At 32.4% G+C, this 19,510-nt stretch overlaps 1 long non-coding RNA gene across 2 annotated transcripts in view; it reads right to left on the reverse strand.

Annotated features, from left to right (window-relative positions):
- LOC110262017 (uncharacterized) overlaps window positions 1–19,510 on the reverse strand; it is a 358,225-nt gene that overhangs the window by 286,909 nt on the left and 51,806 nt on the right. For both annotated transcript variants that reach the window (XR_002346500.2, XR_014812991.1), the window contains exon 2: window positions 16,007–16,217. This is a non-coding gene — a long non-coding RNA (uncharacterized LOC110262017). The remainder of the gene's footprint in view (window positions 1–16,006; window positions 16,218–19,510) is intronic.

Genomic DNA, 19,510 nt, shown 5'->3' on the forward strand with positions numbered 1-19,510 from the left:
TAATTTAAAAATAAAAAAATAAAACATTTAGCATTTCATATTATAAAAAAATAAATTAGTTTATTGTTATCTACAAAATAACTTGCTGAGACTTAATTGGGATAACACTGGATCTTTAAATCAATTTAAGAATTGACATTTAATAATATTGGGTCTTTTGATCATGAACAACGAATGTATCTCAACTGATTTACTTTTCTTTCTTTTTTCCAGGGTTTTCATATATATATATGTATATATATATATATATATGAAAAATGTATATATATTTGAAAGTTCATTCAATTTACTTAAACAAAAAGAACTAAAAATACAGATCAACCATTTTTCCCAGCAAACCAGTTTTAATGAGAGACAATCCATTTCCTAAGACCTAAATTTCTGGTATAATGAGTATTTTTGGTGTGCATGGAAACATTTCTATAACCTGAATTTATCCCCTTAAGAGCCACTGTTTGAATAAGAATACAATTACAAAAAAACCTTATGGTTCAGGTAGTGAGTTAAGGAAAAGACTCCAAGCTACCATGAGTTTTGATGAAATTTTAAATACTAGCTGGTAATAATGAAAGGAATAGTATGTGCTATGTTAGGACAAAATGACTTATAAGTCAAAATCAAAACACTTCATTTAGAAAATTTCTTACAAATTTTCTCAAAAATGTCAGCCTTTCAAAACTCTAGTACCCTTTTGCCCTTTTAACACAGCAGCATATAAAAGCAAGTTACCCTATTAAGCCACCATATTAACAGTTGAGAAGTTGTCAAAACTTAATGAACTTCACATTTCGATCATAGTGGTGGTGTTTTCATGGAAATCTCTTTTCTGTTTAAATTCCAGTATTATTCAGTATGGACAGAAACTTTTCATTACATTCTTTTTTTTTTTTTTTTTTTTTTTGCTATTTCTTTGGGCCGCTTCCGCGGCACATGGAGGTTCCCAGGCTAGGGGTCGAATCGGAGCTACAGCCGCCGGCCTACGCCAGAGCCACAGCAACGCAGGATCCGAGCCGTGTCTGCAACCTACACCACAGCTCACGGCAACGCCAGATCGTTAACCCACTGAGCAAGGGCAGGGACCGAACCCGCAACCTCATGGTTCCTAGTCGGATTCGTTAACCACTGCGCCACGACGGGAACTCCTCATTACATTCTTCAGTGAAACGAGTTGCAAGTAAGTCATTTATAATCCACCTGAAAAGCTCTGATAAATGCCATTTGGTAAATTTTCTCATCAATAGATTATACAAGGATAATCTGAAAGAAAACTATGTACCAATAATTTCGGTAAAAAAGTGAAAGATATAGAAAAGTAGGCACCAAAGAATATATTGGATTTGATTCCATTTGATCATACTGGTATCTGGGAAGTCAGTGGCACAGATACTGGATCACAATGCATTACCAAACAGTAATATTTAACTTTTCCAAACATAATAAAACAACCACTGTCAATCAAAGTGACAAGTGTAATGATAATATATTTATCTACTCATCGAACAGTAATAAAATAGATTCCTCAAAATTCAGTTATTTCTGTATTAAGGTTATTCTTAGTTCACAAAGGAATGTGAATGTGTTCCATACAATTTCCTAAAATTTATGGTATTCCAGGAATACATACTTGTAATCCTATGGTTTAAATATATATATTTAATACCTGCAATCCTATGTTTAAATCTATATATTTAGTGTATATATAGATTAACAAATTGAAATATGTCTTGATAAACTTTAATAATAAACATACATTAGCATATTTTATTTAAAATAAAAAGTAAAAAGTAAAAAACTAAATGATTATTATAGCTTTGATAACTACAGATAGATATGTAAGAAAACAATAAAAAACACAATTTTAAACCTAGTAATAACCACCACTCATTGCAATATGTCTACAACTTGTATTTTATTCACCATAATATTAAATCTGACATTAATATTTGTGTCTCTAATTCTATCATTTATATCTTCTCTGGGTCTATTTCTATTAGCTCATCTTATCCTAAGATTCCATATTTTCTGCTACTGTGCCTTCCTGGTAATTTTTATTGATAAACATAATGAGTTTTATTTTGTTAGGTAGTGGATATTTTTGTGCCCTTGTAAAAATTCGTGAACCTTATTTTGGGACATAGCTCAATTACTTGGGAAAAAAGATCTGTTTTTAAGCTTAATTAGATTGAGTGAAAGCAGCCTTTAGACTAGAATTATCTCTGTCCCACTATTGCATGTTTTCTGTGTACATCTTCTGATATTCAATTTTCTACTCATAATTAGGGAAACGCCAATTAAAATAACACTCATATACCACTGTTATCTATCAGACTATTTGAAATGACAAGGAGTGACAACACTTCTGATGAATCTGTAAGGAAACAAGCACTTCCACTCATTGCTGGTGAGAACAGAAACTCTACTCACATAACTTTCCTGGAGGAGATCTTAGTAAAATCTAACAAAACTACCTATGTGCTTACCTTTTGAGGCAGAAATTCCACTTTAAAAAAATCTACCCTGAAAACATACCTCCAACTACAATAAAACATATGTATTTACATCATTCCTTGCAGCATGTCAGTAGCTACAAAATATTAGAAACAACCTAAATGCCCACATATATGCGATATTTGAATAACTTACAAATGCTTGCACAAAGGAGTATTATGCATTTATAAGAAAGAATGAGAGAGGTGAACTGATGATTTTTAAGATATACTGTAAGGTCAAAAAAAGCAAATCGCAAAAGAATATATATAGAGTGCTACACTTCATGTAAGAAATAAGGAGATATAAGAAGATATACATGGGGAGTTCCTGTTGTGATGCAGCAGAAACTAATCCAACTAGGAACCATGATGTTCCAGATTGAATCCTTGGCCTCACTTAGTAGTTAAGGATGCGGTGTTGCCACGAGCTGTGGTGTAGGGTGCAGATGAGGCTCAGATCTGAAGTGGCTGTGGCTGTGGCCGGCAGCTGTAGCTCTGATTGGACCTCAGGGCTGGGAATTTCCATATGCCACAGGTGCAGGCCTAAAAAGAAAAAAAAAAAAAGAAAGAAAGAAAGAAAGAAAGAAAGAAAGAAAGAAAGAAAGAAAGAAAGAAAGAAAGAAAGAAAAAAAAGAAAAGAAAATATACAAAGATCCACTCACTTGTACAAAAGTCACATGAAAGATAACCCATAAATAATGAGACTGGTTACCTTCAGGAAGTAAATAGCAAAAGGTAGAATGCAAGAGGGAATAGGATGCTATTTTAACACCAGTGGATACTAAAATTGAGAAAAACTCAGAGAATAAATAAGATATTTGCATAATCTCAAAATGTCTTCCTTAAGATATTTATTAAATACAAAGGGACTATCATATTTTTACAATAAAGAAACCTAGCAGACACTACTTTATTGAAATAATCAAGATTACCACCACAAATAATAAATCATAGCTACATTATGTACCCCAGTAGGATGCACTGAGGACACATCACTTTCCAAAGATACATAATTTCAATTTAATCATGAGGAAATACTAGGCAAACTCTACATGCATTTAACAAAATATCTCAAAACTAGTCTTCAAAGTTACAGGGTCATTAATGTCAAGGAAATATTATTCACCATCTAAGGTGATATGATAACCAAATGCAACTGGATCCTTGATAGTATCCTGAAATAGATAAAAGACAATGGAAAACTGGCAAATTTGAATAAAGTTTGCCATTCAGTTAGTGATATTGTTCCCAATTTAATATCTTGGTTTTGATAATATTAACATCTTAATAAGACCATAGGTCAATTAAGACAAGCTAGATGTAAGTATACAGGAGCTCTCTGTAATATTTTGCATTTTTTTTGTAAATATAAAATTATTTTAAAATATTAAACTAAGAAATAAATATTAGCTAAAATATAATGTTAGAGTTTTCCTCCATTTTGTGTGTTTTTTAAATTATCACTCTTTTTGTCTGTCTCTATGTTAGGATATTCATTTTCATGGTTTATCTTGTTCTATACTTGTTGACTACAGAATCTGTTTATGTTCTCTATATTTAAACAAGTTTACTCTTGATGGAGTACTAGAAACTTTATGTGGGGAGCTGGGTTAAGATAGCTTTCTCAGCTTCATGGCTTGAGGGCTGCCTCCTCAAAATACAGCCCTTCTGAGTCTAAGGACTAAAATGGTTTAGAGAGATTTCCTGCTTCTTGCCTTTTGTTCTCTCTTGGAGATTCCTTTCTTGACAGTGCCTTGAATGTCAGATGTTGGCTTTTACTTACAGAGCTTTCTGTGATCTACTTATTCTGGGGTCTTCTTCTGTTACTCCTTTACCTTTTCTTTCTTTTCTCCTCAACATCCTGCAATTTAGTTAATTATTCTAGTTGTTTGCCATTACCTTTTCAGCCTTACTGGATATTTCATAGTTTTAAAGGGCTTGAGACTTTTTTTGGTCCTCTTTGTTCCACCTTCTCCATATACAGGATTTCAAACTTACTTGAAATTCACAGCATGTGAAGATTTTTCTTTTATGATTTCAACTTTTCAGGCCTATCCATGCAGGTTTCTTCCTAGGGTCCTCTCCTTTCAGATATCACTTTTTTTTTTTTTTTCATTTAAAACATTTCTAAAGCTTGCAGGTAAGTGAATAGCCCTGTTTCACTATTTGCTCTATTACATATACATCATTCTATCTTTTATAAGACCAGTATTGTGGGGTTTTGGACAATTTAATTGTGCAATTGAATCATGAGGTTTGTGGAGATTACCTGGCATTCAGTTTTATTTAAAATGTCACCTAGCATGTCTTTCTTGTTTTAGCTTTTTCTGACAGATCCGCTCTGCTGTTATTCATAAGATTTGGGGAGACTGAAATATACCATGTAACATGACCACATATGAAATTATATATTTCTCCTCTCTCTTGAATTATGCAACTTGAATGTCTGATTCCATGCTAAGCAAAAGATTAATGCATTTATGCTTCCTTCCATATGTTCCTTATTTTCTCAATACTTCTCACATATTTTTAAAGTTTATCATATTTAAGTTGTGTAACTCAACATTTTATGTTTATTTTTTGTTTTTTCTGTTCTTACATAGTGTGTGTACAGTTCATTGTCAACCACTTGATTGCCACATCTGCATTTATCTCTAGGATATGTGCAATTCATCACTTTTTTTCTAAAGAAGGAAAGTTCCCATCTCCCTCATTTATTTTATGCTTGTAAAGAACTGCTATTTTAAATGTTTAATAATTGAATATATTATTTGGCTATAATTTTAGGTCATAAATCCCTCTCTCATTAACACATTTTTTTTTCTGTAAATGAATGCTAATGGTTACATGGTCTAATTGCATGCTGAATTTTTCTTTTAAAAATATTGTTTCCATAAAATAATTCTTTATTTTTTAATCACTGAAGCTTATAACATAACCAGTATGCAACTTATTTTCTATTCTTGAAATAATTTTCCAAGTACATGATGTATCTTTGTGTTTGAAATATGTGTAGCCCTTTATTACAGGGAGATTTTCTTCTGCTATTTTGTTGAATATTTTTCATATTTTCAGTTGCTAAAACTCTTTTTCTGAAACACCAAATATCCTTAAATCTAACTGTTAAAATGAGGAAAGTTTATTGATTTAGTTGTCATGTATATTAAACTTTTGGGTATCAAATAAAAAAAATGTTTTCACAGTCACAGAAAAGATGTAAAATTACTTATTAGCATCACACAGATTTAATTATTTTTAAGGATAATAATATATTTATATTTTAGTGACACTGATAAAGACTTCTGGATATTAGAAATATATATCTGAAGGAAAAATCCTTGATCATGTTAACCATTTTAGAGAATCATCATATTGTCTAAGATGCAAATAAACTCACTGACAAAGCATTGCCTCAGTGAAGCTTTTTTTCCCCTGTAAATAATTTACTGACTATAGTTTTATCTTTATGATGATACCTCATAATATTAAAATTTTAAGACAGTAATTATAGTAATTAATTTGTAAAGTCATGATATAAACAGAACTGCAGAACTCAAATTCACTTGTCCCATCTACTGGATTTGTATAGAGATGCCTTAACATTGGCAGTAGAATAAAGAATTGGCATTAGAATAAAGAATAGACTTTGCATTTGAAACACATGGCTCCTCAATTCAATTTAGTCCTTGACTTACTGAAAATATCTCCATTATTTCTAGTTTTATGAGCTGGAGTTCTATATAAATTTTCCTTTGCATTATGTTTCTATGGCAAAACAACTGAAAAAGCACAGGATTACATATGATTGCTGCCTAATTTCTCTGTATACTTAGCAGTTGTTTAGAATTTTCCTTTATACAAAACATGTTCAAATATATCAATTCAATTAACTAATAGCCCAAATACCTGAGGTAACTGTGATTGTTATATTAACATTCAAAGTTGATGTAATGAATTACTCCAGGGTTGGGTGGCTGAGCAAGAATTAGGGATCCTGGGGCATCACTTGGGGTAAAAACCCTGATGTGAGAGGCTCTACTAGATAAACATCTCTCTAGAGCTTGTGCATTATTAATTCAAATAACAGTATTTGAATTAAGGGCTTCTTATAACTATAACATTGCAGTTTTCCCCTCAATAGATTTGAATATATTATTTTTAAGCAAAGAAAAATGTAATCATATAAATATTTGCATCCTGAAATACATTTATTTTCACTTATTCCTACTGTCTTCCATATTTTATGTGAGTGGAATATACTTTCTTAGATTTTTAAAAGAATATACACATATGTAATATCATCTTAAAAAATGTCTTATGCTGAAACAAGACGCTGAAATGGTATGTTTCCAAATGTAATTAAAAGACAAATGTTCTCTTGTACACATATTCTAGCACTTATATTTTTCACACATTAATATAAAATAGGTCATACTGAGTCACCAAATTAAATACTCAAATTATCCCACATCTCCAGAAACAGCCCGTAAATAAAGAGAAATTTATATTGGAATAGCTGGAACTCATCAGTCCAAGTGTAGCCTATGAATTATATCAACTAGACAATGACAAGACATGCTTAAAAGGAGCTGGGTTAGCAGTGCAAGTAAAACACATACAGTAGATATTTATAAAACTCTTAATGCTGTTTTTGTGTCAGTCAACTCAACTGAAATGTCACAGCATAAGTAATAAAAATAAAAGTAATATAATTATTTCTTTTTATAACATCTTTGAAGATTTTTATTTTTATTTATTTATTTATTTATTTATTTTTGTCTTTTTTTTTTTTTTTTTGTCTTTTTAGGGCAGCACCCGTGGCATATGGAGTTCCCAGGCTAGGGGTCTCATCGGAGATGTAGCTGCTGGCCTATGCCAGAGCCACAGAAATGTCAGATCCAAGCCGTTTCTGCAACCTACACCACAGCTCATGGCAACGCCAGATCTTTAACCCACTGAGCGAGGCCAGGGATCGAACCTGCAACCTCATGGTTCCTAGTCAGATTCGTTTCCACTGAGCCATGATGGGAACTCCCTGAAGATTTTTAAATTAGCAAAGTTTCATTGTTAAAAACCTGAACAATGCACTATATCCAAAAGATCAGAAGACATCCTACTACCCAACTACAACAGCTATTGTGGTCTTTATGTATTTTCCTATTTTACTTATATCTTAGGTAAAAATAAAAATATAGCTGATTTTTATTTATAATTAATGTTTTGCTGAAAAAAATGTTTCAATTAAATATCCATTTCAAACTAAACATGTGAAAAAATAAAACTGTTGATCTTTCCAACTTTCTAACCTCAAATTTACTCCTAAATTCATACCTTATATTAGTAATTCCAACACTGTATCAAAATAGAGAGTAAAAGCAGTGTTATCCCTACTTTATTAATGAATAGTAAAACAAATGATCTGTTTCTGTTTATATATATTTCTTATTACATAGATGCATAATTTAAACACATTGAGATTCTGTATGTTCTCATTTCAGGCTCACAAATGAATAGTACAATGATTCAACATGCACACGTAAAACTTGAAATTCTAGAGTAGAAGTTGTTTGTAAAACAATATAGAAAACATTGGAAAATATTACACACACTATCCCAGAGATTTAAAAAGAGTTCTTTGGAATTCTCTGATGAATATTATGGGAAGAGGTATTTTGATGCTACTTTAACAAGTATTTCTTAATACTAGTCTCTATTTTATTAAAGTTTTATCAATATCCGGAACACTAGCTTAAAATTGCAAATTTTATATAACACAAACAAAAGCACCTATAAATGTTATTAGATAAGATCATCTATGTACATATGCATATAATTTCCATGACAACACATATGTATACATATATGTACTTATAATTATTTTCATGACTATGTTATTCTTACTTGCAAAAGTACTCAAATTTAGAGATTGCTAGATAAATTATGGCTTATCGATAGATGCATGCATATCCATTATAAAATATAATGAAGGATAACTTTTCAGACTTAAAGAGCATTTACTATGTGTTAGATACATTTATGTGGATGGAGCAAAGCAATGAATAAAACTTTGAAACTGTATTGTCCTCATAGAAGTTATGTTCTGGTATTATGAGAAAGACAATAGACAATATCGCAAAGTATAATGTGTTTTATGCCAGATAGTGCTAAATTCTATCCCCCCCCCCAACACACACACACAAAAGAGCAAGGGAGGGGTTAGAAAGTTCTGAAATGAGAAAGTGTTAGATTCTGAACAAGATTGTTGAGGAAGCCATCACAGAATAGTACCATTTGAATATAATGAGCAGTTATAAGAGAGTTAGCAGGAGCATAATTAAGGGGAGATTCTTGCAGAAAGTAGAAGCATCATACAAGGCCTGGGTGTAGGAATGTACTTGTGATATTCCCATAAGGATGCCCATGCAGAGCAGAGATGAAGTCAGAGACACAGCAGGGGTAAGTGCACACAGACTTCATAGGAAATGGTAAAGATTTTGAACATTTTTTTTGATTGGCAGTCAATTAAGGGTTGTGAAAAGAAAAAAGTAATAACTTCTTTAAAGATTTAGCAATATCACCTATGACTAATTTGTGAAAAGGGACTACCAGTTAGCCTACCATACGATTCAGCAATCCCACTCCTGGGATCTATCAGACAAAACTATAATTTAAAAAGGTACATGCACCCCTATGTTCACCGCAGCATATTCAGTAGCCAAGACCTGGAAATCACCTAAATGTCCATCGACAGATGGATGGATTAAGAAAACGCATTACATATATACAATGGAGAACTACTACGCCATAAGAACAAAGTAATACCATTTCCGGCAACATGGATGCAACCAGTGATTCTCATACTAAGTGAGATGAGTCAGAAAGAGAACAATAAATACTATGTGATATCACTTACATATGGAATTTAAAATATGGCACAAATGAACCTATCTACAAAGCAGAAACAGATTCACAGACATAGAGAACAGACCTGTGGGTATCAAGGGGGAAAGGGGAGGGAGTAGGATGGATAGAAAATTTGGGGTTGGTAGATACAAACTATTACATTTAGACTGGATAAGTAATGCAATTCTTTATATAGCACAGGGAATTTCATTCAATCTCTTGGGATAGAACATGGTAGAAGATAGTATGAGAGAAACTGGCACACCAGTGTAAATCAACTATAATTTTAAAAAATACCATTTAAGTTTTATACTTTTAATTTGCATTTTATCATAAAGACTTTCTAAGTATATATTTTTGAATTTGTGTGACCTTAGTAAGATTGCTAAACCCATTTCCACATGCTTAAATGAAAGAATAGGATTAGACAATCTCTAAGGATCCTTTTTGTTTTAAGATTGTATGATTCTAATTAACTGCACCGCATATCTCAAGCAAAGAAATTAAACTGAAACTACAGCTGAAGTTTCCTTTCCACTGAATTAATAGTTAGGGACTTGGGAGAGTGGAACCAAGGAAGCTAAAACAATCTTCTCATAGTAAATCATAATAAATTTGCTAATAGTATAGAAAGATCATTGATAATAGTTTGTTCTTCTATTTCATTTTGGGTTCTTTCTACTCTAAGAGTTATATATATATTTACACATCCTTCATTCAAACTTAAGTTAAACTGTGCTCCTACTTTCTCTAGATGGAATTTCAAAGCTTAAAAGAATTCAAGTTTGTAGGGAATATAGTACCTATTATCTAGCCTTGGGTGAAGAATAATTAAATAAAAATAATTTACCAAAATACATATTTATTTATTTTTGCTAGGCTCTAATTAATTTATCTTTTAAAAGGATTTCAGTGATCTATAAATTTTATAAATCCATTTAACACACATATATCAAATTGATTTTTCTCTAGTTAATTTATTTTCTACCAAAGGCAATAAAAAGCAATAATAAAATATTAACATAAATGTTTTTCATGTCTGTTATTACATCTTGTGGTTACTGTTATTCATATTCTTATCATTGCATGCCTGTATACATATTTCCAAGTTGAAAGTGCAGCTGCAAAACCTTCTCAATATTCATAGTTGGAAAAGACTTGGCAACTTCTTCAAAGTAGAGTTTACTAATTGTCACTAATATGCTTTACTTATCTATGAATGATAGAAAAAGAATCTTCAGTAATATGATCATGAGTAGATTACATTTCATAGCTTCCTACACAACTATTAATGTGAATGTGAATGATAATCATAATGTGAATGATACCAGGGGCATATATTCCAAGTTATCTCCTAAATACAAAGCTGATTGTATTAGGCTTTTTCTTACACCACTCCCCTAGCTGGAATGCAGGAGTGCTGCTAAACTCCTTTAACCATAAGGATAACACTGCAAGAGGATTAAGGAGAGCAATAAGATAGAAGTTATCTAGGCGCAGAATTAACTAATGGAAAAGACCATCTCCACAAGCCCTTCCAATTATTAGAGAGACACATAACACTGCATTAAGTGCCACTTCTTATAATGATCATTCTTGATTAAGAGATAATGACATTATCTGTAACTTTACTTTTTCTTCCACAGTTATTGAGAGGCAGACTTCTTTAATTCTCCAAAAGGGAAAGGAACAGCCAACAAAACAAAACAACAAAAAAACACCCACAAAACAAAAAGAAAAAGAAAAACAGATTATCCAATTTCCAACCTGAGAGGGCTATCACAATATTTTCAAAGACTTATACTCTTCCATTTCCTAAACTTGCTGCAATATCTGTAATTTATTTCATGCATTATCAACATCAGAAATAGTGAAGAATATTTATCAATAGTTTACTAACTATGTATATTCTCAAGGAAAGAAAGAACTATCACATAACCTAATTCCAAATGGCATTATCCAAGATTGTTCTAAAACTATGCCAATTGTTAATTCCTAATTTTCTATAGATGGGAAAAATGCACTTGAACCACAATAAATCTTAAACTTTGGTCTTATTCAAGGTAATGCTGATGATTAGGACACTTACCAAAGCAGTAAAATTGTTTTGAAAAGTAAAAGTTAAATTGACAACTGTCTGTTTTTGGCTTATTTTATGTGACTTTATATAAAGTTCTTTTCAATACAGAAACATAGCTAAACAGTCAGAGAAATGTGTACATATCTTATTTACCTTAAAGAGAGCAATCTGAGACACAGATTTAAGTGATCTATTCTTCCATATAGTTGTCATTTAACTGGGATATTAATAAGCATTAAGTATGAATAATTTTTCCAAGGGGCATACATCCACAGAGTTTTAAAGAAATAGTGTCAGGAACTGTGAAAGATCTGAGATAACACACTCCTAGCAATCTTACAAAGTAGCCAACCTCATGGATACTGGCAGGAGACATGTAGAACCTTGGTCCGAAACAAAGGACCTTATTTTTTGGAAAAGGCACATAGATGCATGAGCTTCTGTTCATGTTGGTTTCTCTTTCCTCAATCCTGATGGAGATGGTATAAAGGGGCCCTAAAGGATGCTGTACACACAGTTTGTGTTACAGCTGGAGAACCTCAAGTATAGGTAACCCAAATCTTTAATACATGAGCAGTAAGCAAACTTGTCTGATGTTTCCTATGGAGGGAGACACTATCTTTTTACACTGGAAAATAAGAAAATCTGTTATCTTGTCATAAACGCTATCTTAGTCTTCCACTATTTAGACATCTTTGAAAATGAAATAGAAAAACTATAGCTTGTGCTTCTATTCATAAAATGCAGAGCAATACAACAAGCTGAGAGTTGTCTCTCAAGAAACCAACTTACATATTTCTAGTGTATTCTTTCCTAAAAATTAAGGGTCTAAGAAAGTACTTGTACTCAAGATTTATACCATTTCTCCTTTCTAAGTTGTTTTCTTTTTGGAAACAAAGACCAAGTACAAAGTATAATAATCCAAATATTTTTTAGGTCCACGTGCAGTTTATGGTGTATGCCCCTGTAACTATTTGTCATCTGTGGCCCAAATCTTTTACTCAAGTACTTGACACCTTACTATCCTCAAACAGACACAGAAGGTATATGTATTGTCCTCATTACAAACTTGAATATGCAATATAAATAATTAAAGTAAATCTTGAAGCCCTACATTTCAGGGTCTTTATGATCTAGAATTCTTCATCTGTATTTAACACATTTCAAGTTTGGAATATGTTACTAATAAAATCAAATATCAGTTTTTAGGCTAAATTTTAAATAAATAATGTCTAAGAGTACATCAAATCAGTGTAAATTATGTTTCATTCATTTCATTCAGAAATAAAAGATCAATTATATGACAAATGCATTTATATGGATGTTGACAGTGAAAACCATCTTTTCTTGCTTGAAGGACAATATAACTTGGTAAATGAATATATTAATTTGTCTTCTCCATCACCCTCTCAACCACATTTCCATGAATTCTTCCTTAATCATCAGGAATTCTCTCTTAATCAACTACTATATATAAAAAAATTATCTACAACATAACTTGCTACATGAGTACTATCACATGAAGTAGATCATGCGTGCTATAATTAACAATAAACAGACTATCCTTAACTTCTATAAAGTCATGAGCATTTAAATTTTAACTATGTTACACAGTAGTGATATAACTGCCTATTAATTATATCCCATAAGGGCAATATACCTGAATTCATTAATTATACTTGAAGTAACAACTATGCCTTAATTAAGTGTACCATTCCTAATAATGTAATCTTAAAATAATTGTAATCTTCTGGCTAGAGGCTGTAATAATTATTGTCCATGGAAAGAGAATCAAACATGGCCACAATAAGCAAAACTGTTTCACAAGTGACACTGAATCTGAGATTAACTAGGGCAATTGTTCAGAAACCATTCTGTAAAAGGCCAGCTGCTAATGATGTCAGACCTTGTGTGCCATGTGGTCTCCACCACAATCACTCAAAATCTGTCATTGTAGCACAAAAGTAGCCATAGACAGTATGTAAAAATAAGGATGTTGCTCTATTTCAATAAAACTTTATTTACCAAAAATGGTCATGGGCTTTATTAGCCTTTTGTCAGCAGTCTGATGACCTTCAATGGTGGATCAAATTATTTAACTCATCTTTACTGTATTTTTGGATTTTTTAGTATTACAACCTAGGTTCCAGTTCGCAACTATCAACCATGAGGCTGAAGTTTTAAGCACCTTTATCATATACAATATTCTAATAAATTACATTGAAATGTACTTAGCACATATTTTTCTTTCTCTGTAATTTAGCATTTTGAGATATTAAGGTTTAGGATACATAGAAATTTAGACCCTATGAAAGGCATGATTATTTTAAATTTTAAATTGATAAGTAATGATAATAGTGGCCACATAAAAACTTCACAATATGACCCATCCAAAAAAAAAGTAGGAAACAAATTATGTAAGTAATAGAGTATATGAATTATCCTTAGTGAGCTCGTAAGTCATTTTATGAACATGTAATTTATTTAGGATAGAAATTTGAGAAATCAATGATGTACAAATTTTAAAACTTCTTGTCCCACATATAGATGCTTTTTTATGTCACATCAAGTGACTGCTCTCATTCAATGTCTACCAATTACTTTTTCCATTTAAACTATTATGAATTCCCTATGCTCTCTTCTTTTACAGATTTAGTATCTCAGGCATTAATTTTCACTCAAATTATTATCTATTGACAGTAAAGTCATTAAGATCAGTCCAGAAGCATTGTGAAAAAAAAAAAAAGGTTGTGAAATTTATCTATCAAACAGCAATCCTACAATTATTACTCAGTTTCTCATTCAAACTTTTCTCCTAAAGGATTACCTGGTTGCTATAGTCGATCTTTCTCCACACTGCATCATTTCCATTTTTTTCCTGTCATTATTATCTTCAGATGAGTGTATTTTATATACTCCATTAAAAATATAAAATTCCCCTTATCCAACATATCCCACAAATGTTGAACCATTTCTCAATTCTCCTTAAGAGCAGGCCTTCTTTTAAAGTTATTCATGAAATACACTGCCTAATGGAAGCAGCAAGAGAGGTCATTTGTATTGGCTAAATGATAGCCTCCAAAGACATCCAGGTCCCAATCCCTGGAATCAGTAAATGTTACATTATACAAGAAAAAGGACTTACAGACCTGATAAAGTTAAGCTTCTCTGGATGGCAGATTATATGGATTATCTTGGTGAGACTTAAATGTAAATGCAAGCGTCATAAGAGGGGGAAAAATATGCGACCCAGAAGACAGAAGGTTATGTGATGCTGGATTTGAAGGGGCTACATTGCTTCCTTGAAGATGGAAGGAGGGGCCATAAGCCAAAAAATGTAGCCCTAGAAATTGGAAATGGCAAAGAAACAGATTCTCCCTAGAGTCTATGGAGGGATCATGGCCCTGCTAACACCTTGGTTTTGGCCCAATGAAAATGACTTTGGATTTCTGGCTTACAAATTGTAAAAGTGTGTATTATCCAGTTTGTGTTAATTTGTTACAACAGTCACAGGAAGCTAACTAACACATTTTCTTATTCATAGATTTAAAAAGAGGTTTTTTTCTTTTTCCCATGCCTGTGGTATGTGCAAGCTCCTGGGCCAGGAATTAAACCTGCACCACAGCAGCAACCTGAGCAGCTGTGGCGACAACCCACAATCTGTAACCCATTATGTAACAAGGGAACTCCTATTATTTCACATTATATCATAAGCCACTTACAGGATTTCAAAAGATACATTTTATCAGGTTAATAATGTTCTTTTAAAATTTTTCTTTAATAAGTGTATGTGTGTATATATATCGTAAATTCATAATGAATTCTCTCAATACTTTTTCTGTATCTATATCTGTTAAGATACATCTTATGTATTCGTATTGAGATGATGGAATTTTTCTTATTTATGTATGTATGTATGTATGTATTTTTTCCTTTTTAGGGCTGCACCTGCGGCATATGGAAGTCCCTAGGCTAGGGGTCGAATCAGAGCTACAGCTGCAGCCTTCAACACAGCCATGGAATGCAGGATCCAAGCAATTGACAGCACAGCTCACGGCAATGCTGGATTCCTAACTCACTGAGACAGGCCAGAGATTGAACCTGCATCCTCATGGATACTAGTCGGGTTTGCAACCCATTGAGCCACAACAGGGACTCCCATATTTTTTCTCATTTAAATTGAGAATGTGGTCACTCCCATACTTTAAATTGGATCTCATTTATAAAAATTAGATTAATCATTACCCTGGTTTATGGCATGCTTTTTTCTCCATGCCTATTCAAGGTCAGTGTTTATATATAGTTGATTAAATAATTATTTTAATACTTTGAGATGCACCCAGAATGCACTGTGCATTACATGAAAGCTAAAACCTGGAGAATAACCACATTTAACCATGTAGTTCCCCACTCCCAAACCAGCCACGATTCTGTTTGAATACAATTCTTTCTCTTCTTCACCACTAGCTGAAATCTAAGCTCAGCACTCAGTCTCCCATCTACTGTTTTTTTGTGGGGACTCTTGAAGTCTTACCTTGTACCTGTGTGTCATTGAAGTGGGCCACAGAAAAGGAGATCTGTTTGTAGATCTGTGGTCATCTTCTCTGCGGTTACCCCAGTCTCAGACCTTGGTTCCATGAGTCCCATACTCATTGGGTGCCTTGGACTCTGAACTCCATCCCTCAATATGGGGAAACTTCCTTTCTTCTTATGGTCTCTTTTTCACATCAGTATTTGGGAAGTATCTGTCAGGAAAAAAAAAAGTTGGAAATGCAATTCATCTTGTTGGCTTATTTCTTCCTAATAATAAGCCCTCTCAAGTCTCCTATGGGTTGGTTGTTCTTTAATGCCTTCAAAGAATTTTGCCCAGTTTTCATAGCTGACTTCAATGTGTGGGCTTGTTCACTGTGAGCTACTTTGTGAGGGCCTGAACCTGAAATCCTCTAATATATATTTAAATGGAGAATTGTTACAGTTCATGTTGCATTTCTTCTTTTCTCTAATGAGAGCTTTTAGGTTTTCTATTATGCCACAATTCTGACATTACAGACCTATTTATCTTATTCTAATCTAGTTTCTTGTCCAAAACTTTAATGCAAGTGTTCTTTTAATGGCTACCGATAACTTCTATATTTCCCAAAGTTTCAGGAGCATTTCAAATAATGAACAACTTGCTTCTCTTCAAAAAAAACAAGAACAGAAACTAATCTAGATTTCTTCTTATCACTCTCAACTGTTTGTTCTCAGCTTAATTTTGACATACTTATTTTCTTGGCTTATTTTGTATTAATTTCTATTGTTCGTCGAAAATTTTGCTTGATCGATTTAGCAAAAAAAAAAAAAAAAATCATTGCTCTAAATGCCTATATGTGAAAAACTCCCACAATTTTATTTCTACCTCTGAGTGTTCTCTAAGTTTTTGAGACTTGGAACTGTCATTTACTATCTTTCATTTCTCTCATATAAATAACTGATAGTCCTGTTATTTCTTTCTCCAAAATATATCCCAACACATGTACTCCCTTCTATCACCGTTGCCACTATTATTATCAAAGCTATTACCATCATCCTCTCCATTCTAGACTGGACAACAGACTCTTCCATCCATTACTTTTCCTTGAAATTGATCCTTCAGAGATTAGTGTAACAGAGAATGAGAGCCAGACAGTAGGTAAACTGGGTAAAGATAAATTTTATAGCGATACTACTGCAATGGTGTAAAAGAGATTTCAGTATAAAAATGAGCTATGTTCCAAATACAACAAAGAAAAGCAAGAATTTATAGCCAAAGAGCACAGTTGGGTGGGAGGTGAGGCAGTCAATGGATGGAAAAATAGTAAGCAGAGAGATCAAGGGGGAGTCTTGCTAAACCAGCTTAAAAGAATTCTTGCTGAAGGTTGGACAGTGGGATCAGATATCAAAGGTAATCAGACACCAGAGGGGGAACATTCTCTCTAAACTGGCTTAGTAGAATTCTTGCAAAAACTGGGCTATGTGGGCCTGGCAAGGAAGGTGCAAAATCAAAGAAGAAGTACAGAAGTTCGGTCAAAGAGAAAGTATCAGTAACTAGAGCATTTTTAAAAATTGAAAGTGAGGTTTATTTAATTTTATCAATAACTTGCAATGGGATAAACTATGTTAAAATGCACAGTTTTAATATATATATCTATTTCTCCTTTCATCTCCCGTCATTTCTGCTTTCTGAAACTTGTAATTTGGCACCTTATCTCTTACACCTTGAATATAGAATCAAATCTTAGGAACAAAATTTCCTCCCTTACCTTGTTACATATATTTTGCACTAAATACTATCATGCATCAAACAAAATTTTGACACCTGCTGCACAAACTTACTATCAGACAAGAGCAATATTTAATCTTCCTTTAATTTTAAATCTTTCTGAATTGCTTGTTTAGGTATGCTCTGGTGCACAGAATGAATTAGATTCTGCTTCATTAGTCAATCTGAAAATATTTTACTGACTGAAGTGTTTAGCTCATTTATGTTTGCTATACTTAGTATGGTGGTTATCAGTTCTGTCATGATATATTTTACTTTATAAACTATATATATATAATTTAAAATATGTATATATGTGTGTATATCTTACTCTATATTTACATTTGGGAGAGGTTGGGGGATTCATTTGATATTAATAAATATTTTTATATCTTTTTGTGCCATTATCTTACATAATCGTATGTAATAAAATACACCAGTCTTTCAATGCATTTTAATGTTCTCCATTGATTTTTTTCAATGACTAATGATAATGTTCTCTAATATCCTCTTTTCCCTCCCTCCATTATTTTTTCTCTCTTTTTTTGGCCTAATGTTTATGTTTATTCACTATCCTTTTATTGGCTAAAGCATTCATTATATTCTTCTTTCATTTACCTTCCTCTTCAATTTTTTTGTGAATTATATTATCTTTACCTTTCAATACATTTAAAAGCAGAATAACAGTCATAATTCAAAATTTAACATACATAATAATTATCTACAGGCTTAATGCTATGTTTGTCTGAACTGATCATTTGTTGTAAGAACTAGGAAGTATCTCAGAAAGTGATCCCAAGAACCATATTTCCGAAGTTCTGAATAGTCCATGATGTCCTGTGTTCCTTGGGCATAATATACATTTAAATTAATAAAATATAAGTTGGGTACTATATTCTTTTATAATCATTAAAACAATTCTTCAATATCTTCCTAATAAAACACTGCTATCAATGTCTTGTCAATATTCCCTACTTTTCTATCCACTTTCTTAAATAATTTATATAATCTTTTTAATTCAATTTTCTCCTTTAGAAAGGGGAAATCATCACATATGCTCTCCTTTGTCCAAGTTCCAGATTTAGAATATTCTTCTCAATTTTTAATCTTCCCATTTTTGGAGAGATTTCCCTATTCATTCTTGTTTTTCTCCTCTGTATCACTTATTATATTCTACATCATTTCCATTTGATTTAATTTGATGTTCCCTTTAAATATGTCTTTATTTCTGCAAATTATTTTCTAAAAATTATCTTCCTTCTCTTCTCTCCTCTCACCCTTCATCAGACTATTCCTCTCTCTTCCTCTGTCTTACTCAGTCTCTGATTCATTTTGATTTTGTTCCCAGTGTTTTTCTTCAGAGTAGGTTTTTTCCCTTGGGGCAAGTAATTTTGGTGATTTATGGTTGTGGTCTATGGACTGCAGGATCTTTCAATACTTCCCTTTATCTCCATTTTATCTTTGCCAAAAACAGTTCAGTGCTGCCCATTCTACCATGGATTTATAATTTGTAATTAATCTTATATTCTGAATTTCATGTTGATTACCTGTCATCCGCTTTTGTTGGTGATGTTACCCTGAGTTTTTCCATTACGTCTCCTAACAACTCAGCCTGATGTTTTTAGCTGACCCAGACATTTGTTAAAGATATGCATAGACATTAATACCTCAGTGTCGTGTTGAAAGTCTCTCAAGTTTATATTATTTAAATGACTCATTCACAAGAAGCTATCCCCTACAACAATAAAATAATTTTGT

This window comes from Sus scrofa, chromosome 8 (genome assembly GCF_054392235.1).
Source record: "Sus scrofa isolate SSC_HxYL_T2T_F1_AM1 chromosome 8, Sscrofa_HxYL_maternal_Yorkshire_Landrace_v2.0, whole genome shotgun sequence".
NCBI lineage: Eukaryota > Metazoa > Chordata > Mammalia > Artiodactyla > Suidae > Sus > Sus scrofa.